Source organism: Spermophilus citellus (genome assembly GCF_964194105.1).
Source record: "Spermophilus citellus genome assembly, chromosome: 10".
In the NCBI taxonomy this organism is placed as follows: domain Eukaryota; kingdom Metazoa; phylum Chordata; class Mammalia; order Rodentia; family Sciuridae; genus Spermophilus; species Spermophilus citellus.
The window spans coordinates 602674-611409 of NC_138197.1; the positions used below are offsets into that span (position 1 = coordinate 602674).

The following is an 8736-nucleotide window of genomic DNA, read 5'->3' on the forward strand; positions in this document are numbered from 1 at the left end:
TGGAAGGAATAAGGCAAGTCTAAAACTGCCGGTAAGGAAAGCAGAATGTAGGAAGAGTGCTGGAAGTAGTTCTATGGGATTAGTGGTCACATTCTTGGCAGGAATCAGGAATAGTTTCACGAGGATCATGACACTTTGTGTTTCACCTCAAGAAGGATGAACTTTGGAAAATAAAGATAACCCAAATAGCTCTTTGACTGAACCATGGAGGATGAGGAAGAGAAAACCCTCAAGCAACCTCAAGAAAAAGGGAAGGAATTTTGCAGAGGTGAAGGTAAAGTATCTGAGAAAACATTTGCCCAAATGATGCTTTAAAAGGCAAAGCCAAGCACTATCTCAAGGAATATAAGCAGGTGGACATAACTAAGATCAGAATGGCTAGGATATCAAAAAAAGCTGATAAATTGTGGTATAAAGGTGTATTAATAATTGCATTGCAAAAAATGATGAATGTAATGCACTCCTCTATTGTGATGTATGTAAGAAATAATGAAAAAAATAATTTTTTTTAAAAAAGAAAAGCTGAAACTTATATGTACCCAAATTAACACTTGTAATCAGGAACAGAAGTATTAGTAGTGTGAGTCCAAAGATTTATAAATTGTTCCAGCTTCTTTCCCTTTGCCAGATCTTCAATGGCACCTTTGTTAAGCTCAACAAGGCTTCAATAACATGCTGCAGCATTGTGGAACCATATATTGCATGGGGGTGCTTGAACCTGAAGTCAGTGAATGAACTAATCTATAAGTGTGAATATGGCAAAATCAATAAGAAAAAAATTGCTTTAACAGATAACACTTTGATTGTTCTGTCTGTTGGTATATGGCATCATCTTCCTGGAGGATCTGATTCATGAGCACTACACTGTTAAAAAACACTTGAAAGAAGTAAATAACTTCCTGTGGCCTTTCAAATTATCTTCTCCATGAGGTGGGATGAAGAAAAACACCACCCATTTTGTGGAAAGTGAAAATGCTAGCAACAGGGAAGACACAATCAACAGGCTTATTAGAAGGATGAACTAAGGGAAAGAAAAAGGAAGAAAGAAAGAAAGAGAGGAAAAAAGGAAGGAAGGAGGGAAGGAAGGAAAGAAAGAGGAAGAAAGGAAGGAAGGAAGCAGGGTGGGTGGGTAGGAGGGAGGGAGAGAGGGAGAGTGGGTGCCAACCCAAGCAACTTTTGTCTAGAGCTTTCTATGTAGGAGGTATTTTCTTTTTACTGTAACCACTCTTATGATTACCTTACTAGGTTTTAAAAGTCTTTCCCAATTCTTTTATAAAGGAAGAACCTGGAATTTTAACAGGTTCAGAAACATGTTCAGAGTCAAACAAGTAGGAATTGGTAGTGGGTTCACAACCTCAGTCTTTCTGACTTTGCTCTTTCTAATTTACCACTTTTCCTCAACTTTAGTTTTCTCTTAAGACTTTCACATTTTTTTCTGCCATATCTATATACCATCTAAAATATTACTTTCCTAACATGTTTTAATTAGACTTCCTTTTAAAAAATTGGAAATGAATTCATTTAAAAATATATTTTGTATTACAACCATATCAAAAGCTGCAAATAGAAAATAACCTTAAAAATGCTGTGAAAACCAACAAACAAAAAATTTTATTAAATTCTGGAAACACTCTGTTCTGATCAATGCCTCTGAACCTGGGATCTGCTTATTGTTTGTGAAAATGGGAGACAACCAACCAAGTGTTAGAAAGGTGTTACAAATATAAACACTAAACTGAGACTTGCTTCTGTAGGTCAACACAACAAAAGAAAGATAATTGAAAAGAGATATTTTTCTCATTCTGATTCAGTGTCTTCAAAATGCCCTGTCTGGGAACCACCTAAATTATCTCACTACACCTCTGGTATATGACCCAGTTCTCAAAGTAGTAGTAAAGAGTTTGCAGATAAATATATGGAAATAACCTTTCCAAAGCATGAGAGGAAAGATCTGACTTGCCTCAGGTTAGAAAAGCATCTATCATTATGCTAATGTTTTCTAAGAGGATTAATATAACAAGGGAATTTTAACAGTTTGGTTCTCTGAAGGGTCTGGGAGCTGAGTAAGTATGTTCTAGGTTTGAGTTTACTAACATGAAAGTCTGGTCTTTCCATGGGAAAGGGAAGCAGTAGGTTCTACTTTACTAATTTTATTCAGCAATCTTTGGGGGAAACTTCATATTATACTTTGGTGTTTTTAAAGAATTTATCATGTGTATGCCCAAACATTCCTTTTTCCATGTGGATTAAATCTATGATAGATAGAGAAGAGAGAGACAGAGAGAGAGAGAGAGAGAGAGAGAGAGAGAGAGAGAGTGTGTGTGTGTGTGTGTGTGTGTGTGTGTGTGTGTGTGTGTGTGACAATCCCAGGAAATGGAACACTGTAATGGTCACTCCCAGGTATTAGGATCTTTGACAGTGATCAACATTACATGGTAGCTGAGGCAGGAGGGCTCTACATTTCCTCTCTTCAATCTCACTAAGTTAATAGTAGAATGAAAATGTCTTCATCATAACTCATGCAAATACCTATCAGCATGATCTAAACCATCAGAAATCTAATGCATCAGAAAACCCAATTGGCTATACCTTCAGATGCATGCTGAATTTCTACTACTTCTTACCATAGCCACTCTACCACCTGGCTCTAACACCACCTTTATCACTAACTGGGCTGAAGGAACAGCCTCCTCTCTAATCTCATGCTTGCTCACCTAGAGTCCTTTTTCAACACAGGAGCCAGAGTGACTCTTCTAAAAAGGAGTCAAATAACTTCACTCCTCTGCATGGAATCCTATGATGGATCCCTGTTTCAGTTATGTTGACATCCCATTTCTCCAGGCCTCTGAGCTATTTGCCGGGTCACTGCTGCTCCCAAGCCACTGTCTCAGTGCAGGCCCTGAAGCAACTCAGTCACAGGCTTAAGCTATTGGCAGACAGAGTTTCATCTGGGAAGCAGAACCACTGTGAGTGAGTTGAATAAGGAAATTTATCATAGGAATTAGTCTTCACACTTGTGGAAGGAGAAAGAGAAGTAAAAAATCTGAAAAGGGACAATTGCAGAATCACTGACAAGTCTTAATGCAGACAAAGGAGCCCAAGCTTGAAAGAAATCTGGAAGTCAGGCTGTTTTAATGGGACCACAAAGACTGCTGGTGTAGAAATCTACAGAAAGTTTTTGTCTCTTTGGGACCACCACCTCTATGAGTCTCTCTGAAGAGTCTATTAGCTGGCCTGTGGTCATAGTTATGCGGCAGAAGAGAACACAGACCAGGGAGGAATGAGAACAAACAGAAACCCTCTTGGTTAGAAATGGCATTTGTCTTTTGCCACTTTGATCAACGTTAACGTCAGAATTAATGGCTGCTGTGTAATTTTGAACTTCGAATATCAGACAACTTCAGTTTTGTCCATATGAACAAATACAGATCTATAAGCATAAAGGAAAGGAGAATTGTGGGAATCATAGGTCCCAACATAACCAGGTTGTCTCAAGGACAATCCAGCTCAAGTACCTTACTTAGGCTTCAGAACATGGGATTTATTTCTCTGGCACCTGCCAAAGGGTCAGATCACTCAACCTGGTAACTGGAAGAACTAACCTCCAATGAGATAAATTTTGGACAATAGGAGATAGAATATGGGAGGTAGCTTACTGGCAAATTTCTTTTGCCCTCCCCTGAACATACTGTTCCTGGCACATCTTCCTTCTTTTTATCCTTCCTTCCTTCCTTTTGTTTTTCATTCTTTCCTTCCTTCTTTGGATTTAACACAGAGGCACTGTAAGACTGAGCTATATTCCTAGCCCTTTTTATATTGTAGTTTGAGACTGGGTCTTCTAAGTTGCCCAGGCTGACCTTGAACTTGCCATCCTCCTGCCTCAGCTTCCTAAGTCACTGGGATTATAGGCATGTGCCACTTTGCCTGGTGTGAGCACAGTTTGCTATAGAGTCTGTCCATAGACACTGCATAACCAAGCAACTAGTGATGTCTTTTCAGGTTCATGAAACGCAGGCTAAGTTATCTTACCATGTGTTAACTTTCTGTTGTTGTGACCAAAATACCTGACAAGAACAACTTAGAAGAGGAAAAGTTAATTTTGGGCTCAATTTCAGAGATTTAGTCCATGGTTTGCCAACTCTATTGCTCTGGGCCCAAGATGAGGCAGAACATCATGGTGGAAGGGCATGGTGGAGGAAAGCTGCTGACAACCAGAAAGCAGAGAGAAAGGTCAAGTTTCCAAGCACAAAATATGAACTCCAAAGGCATGCCCACAGCAGTCTACTTCTTTCAGCTAAACCCCATGTTCCTATTGTTAAAACTCAGTTTATTAATTCATAAATGAATGAATCCATTGATTGGGTTGCAGCTCTCACAATCTAACCATTTCAACACTGAACATTCCTGCATTGACACAGGAATTTTTTGGAGAGGGGCACCTCATATCCAAACCAAAACAACCATGAATTTGCTTCCTATTCTTCCCTTCTCACTTCTCCTTTTCCTCACTCCCAATGCCTTGGGATTGCATCTTTCAATGAAGTATTAGCACTTCATCCTTTCTAGTAAGCCCAGGTAAAATAGTACCCATAAAAATTTTGCAATGAAAATAAAGTGTGAATTGCATGAATGGATGGTTGGACTACGATTCATGTGAGATTCAGTTAATATGCTGTGATGGAATTATAGCACTAATATTACCAGTTAAGAACACCATTGTCTTTCTTCACTGAAAAAGTCCTTGAACAAGTATTTCTTTGAGACAAATAAAAGAGATGAATAAAGGGAGCAAAGATCCTTTTAGCAAACATATAACTTGTGACTTAAATTCTCAGCAAGAATATACACATAATGAAAACATTGCTCTCTGGCACTTTTCTGAGCAATAACCCTGCCATAATTTAAGAAGCAGTGAAAAGCCTGTTACTCATATTTATGTATCTATGCCAGTCTGAGTTTTCAAAATGTTGTATTGCACAAACAGAGTGGAGAAATTGCCTTGGTATGCAGTTCCATACATCCAGCTCTTTTTAATTCACCCATTTCTCTGGATGGATGGGTGTAGTGACATTACATCTTATTTGACCATTTGTCAATGAGACAGGTAGGAGACTTCTCTCTGAAGCCTGGTTTTAAAAATAATAAAGCACACACAGATATTATGGATAGAATGAAAAGAGTGAAGCATTCTTATGAGAAAAACATGAGATTTGTATTGTGGTAGTTCTCACTTTCCCCCCATAGTTTATTGTTCAGTAAATAGGGATTCAGTGAAATTTTTTGTTTAAAGACTCTGTATTCTGTTATATTTCTTACACATATAGATATACATATATACATATGTACATATATATGTATGTATATGTATGTATGTATGTGCATGCATGTTTGTAAATTTTGATTCAGTAGAATTTTTGTCAATGGAACCCAGATGGAAGGAAAAAGGTGGCTATGATCAAGTGAAAGTCATAAGCCTCATTGCTCCCTTGAGGTGACTGTCTTCACAGGACAGCAGTTAAGGTGAGGCTGTTGTATATCACGAGGTCCCCCATCTCTTATTTTGTGACTGAAGGATATGAGAACTTGCTAGTTAAAGTGGAAGAAATTAATCCAAAAGGTGAGATTCAAGACAAATTGCATGTAGGAAAGAGTGCATATAGTTTACTATGTTACATAGTAAATTAGGATTTTATTTAGCAGACAGAACAGTGAAATGCCATCAAAGTTGCCTCAATGAGGAGGAAGTTCTTTAATTTTTAAAGTCACCTTGGCATCATACCTATCCCCTCCTAGAGAGCCCACAAAGCATCCAAGAGAGCTGTTTTGTAAGCATTCCTGAGGCCCAGTCAATGTCCTCTGGACTTTTTCTCCCTGAAGATGGTGATGACAGAAATGTCTTGACATGCTGACATTTCCTCAGTCATCCCTTCACAGAAGAAATGTCTGTGCAAATATTTAAATTACCCCGTCCCTCCCTGCAAATTTGCCTTTCGATCAGTCTGCTCTTGGACATGGGCCAGAACAGCGTTAAGTGTGGAAACGTTTCAGGAGTGGAAAGGCTGTAGTGAGGTGGGGCTGACGTTGCTAGGCTCTGCCAAGGACTTGAAGCAATCCGCCAGTCCTTCCATTTACAGAAAGAGCCCAAGTATTTCTCTGGATCTAGGAAGTTCTTGCTCCGGAGTGACAGGGACAGGGAACCGGCACACAGTATAGGACTAATGAATGACGGTCTCTTAAGGGTGCCAAGGGACAGCGGCCTGATAGCGCTTAGGGGAGGCCGCCAGCAGCTGCTCCCTTCTGAATTCGCTCTCCCACGGTGCTCGTAGTGGCTGGGCTCCAAAGCCTGAGCGCTGGAGTCATTCGAGGCCATTTGTTTCAGGCTCCGCCAGCCCACCTCTGCGGCCGGGTTAGGGTGTCCAATGGTGGGTGATCTCCAGACCCCAGGGGTTCCAACGGCGGCCAGGCCCGGGGTGAGCCCAGGCAGTCGGACCTCGAGCGAACCGAACGCAGTGGGCCCCGCTTCTCGGAGGCGCAGGGAGGGGCGCTCAGCGGGCGGGTGCGCAGCGGGAGCGCCCGCCCGCCGCCAGTGGCTCCACTCCAGTCCGGCCGGCTAGCTGGAGCCGGGGGCGGGGAGCCAGGAGCGCCGCCCCGCCAGCGCGCCCCGCCCGTGGGAGAGGAGGGGCTGCGGCGCGCCGGACCACTGGAGGCGCTGCACCGCCGCCGCCACCGCTGCCGGTGCTGGGGACCGCGGCCCCGCGCACAAGCGGCGCCCGTGCCTCCGCTCCTCCGCCAGATTGCGCGCCTGCTGTTTGCCCGGGCCATCTCTCGTTTCCCGTCTCCCGCCTCCCGCCTCCCGCGGTGATCGCCTCAGCATCCGCCGCACTGCTGCCCGCCCCCCAGGTAGGTGTCCTAGCTGTAAAGGGGATGCTTGGGGCGGACACCACAGTGCCCACAACGCGGCCGGGGCATTGTGCGCGTCCGGCGGGCCGAGGACCCCAAGAGACGCACGGGTGATCAGACGTAGCTTTGGGCCCCTAAGGCATCGCGGACCCCTGGAGGCTCCCCATCGAGATTGCTTGGGTGACCTGGAACTGGGGGTGGTAGTGTCAGTCATTAGCGCGGCCCGGGTGGGAGGGGGCGTCTGTGTCACGGTGCCGACTCGCCGCCCTCCCACCCCTGGTTGCCGGGGAATTCCGGCCGGCTGGCACGCGAGCCCGCATTCCCCCGCGCAACCCAGCGCCCCAGTCCCCCACCCCCAGGTTGGCTGGGGATTGAAGCTGAAGCCCGTAGAAGGACTGATGTAATTGTCAGCGGAGAACCGAACCCGCGCGGGTGAGAGCGTCCGCGCCCCGCGAGCTAACGCCTACGCCGCACCTTTTAGGGAATCCGGGGAGCCTAGAGGAGCAGCTGGGGAAGTTGTGCATTGGGTTTTGTTGTGCGCGTGCACTGCGGACTGCCCTCTCGGGGCACCCCTGCCCACCCCCTGCTGGCGCCCCTGCAGCCCTTTCTGCAGCCTTCGTCCACGCTCGTGGCTAGGGACGAATCTGCCTTCCCTGGTTCAGATCGGGACAGGGTTTGCATTGCAGTCAAGACGTGCTTCCCCTGCAACGAGCCAGGAGCTGCCCGATAGGAGATCGGGTCGCCAGGGATGCTGGGGGAGGAGGGGATGGGAAACCTGGGGAGGAAGCCGGGAAGAACTAATGACACCAGCAGTTTTTTTTTCTTAAGCCTCTACTGTATATAGACATAGCCGCAAGCCAGCTTTTAAGCTGTTTTTGAAAAGTTATGACCAGATACTGATTTTGTGGCAATTCTGTAATATCCCCGAAGGGTTGCTTAAACTGGAGAGCTAAAGCTTGGGGAAAGCATTACATAATGTATATAAAGCAAACGACACAAAACTGAGTGAACCTACTGGGTTGCCAGATTATTTCCCTCTCCGGACAAAAACTCCTACATGGCCTTTCCTAAGAATTTTCATTTTAAAATCACTGGGCTAGATTTATCAAATTGTATATTACAGTCAATGGTGATATTTTCCCTAAGTAGCAAAATAATCTTTCTTAAACATTTTTTCTTAAATTAGAAAACTGCATGTTAATGAAGTTATGTATCACAGAGCTGATTAATGAATGTAGTTTTCAAAGGAAAAAAAATAAGAAATTTCCCATCTTATACTATAATTAAACTTTGTTTTCCTTTTGTTAGTTTTTGTTTTTATTTTGTCCTTCTTCCACATCCCCTCACTTTGCTTTTTTGGAAGCATTTCTACAGTTTTGGGTATTGCAACTTCACAGCGTTGATATTCCTCTCTAATGTTACAGCGTTGCAGATACAAAGACTAATAATAAGTGAAAGGGAAGACCTCGCAGTAACTCTGGGAATGAGTAGGGTTCCCAAGGTCGAAGGGAAGCTGCAGTGTAACTCAGCTATAATCACCTAGGAGAATATGCACAACCCTCATTGGGTTGTAAAAAAAAAGTTCTTGATTGGTGGAATGTCATTCCTAATATACTTTAAAGCTAGACTTAATGTATTTTCCCTAAAAATATTTTTTTTCTAAGAATAAATACAAAATATTTTGAAATTTTAAATCTTGGCTTTTAGGAAGCCTTAAAAAAAAATCCCGGTTTGCTTGTACTTTCAGTTGTGATGTTGATAATACAATTACACATTCAGTAGAGGGATTATTACCTTTGGGGATAACTTGGTTTCATATGATAAGGATTTCTCCTA

The 8736-nt window shown here is 43.4% G+C and overlaps 1 pseudogene across 1 annotated transcript; it reads left to right on the plus strand.

The window, feature by feature from the left end:
- Positions 1-211: 211 nt before the first annotated feature.
- LOC308659052 (large ribosomal subunit protein uL30-like) lies at positions 212-1025 on the plus strand (annotated as a pseudogene). Its single transcript has 2 exons — positions 212-419; positions 536-1025. The product of its transcript is annotated as a large ribosomal subunit protein uL30-like (transcript).
- The last annotated feature ends 7711 nt before the right edge of the window (positions 1026-8736 follow it).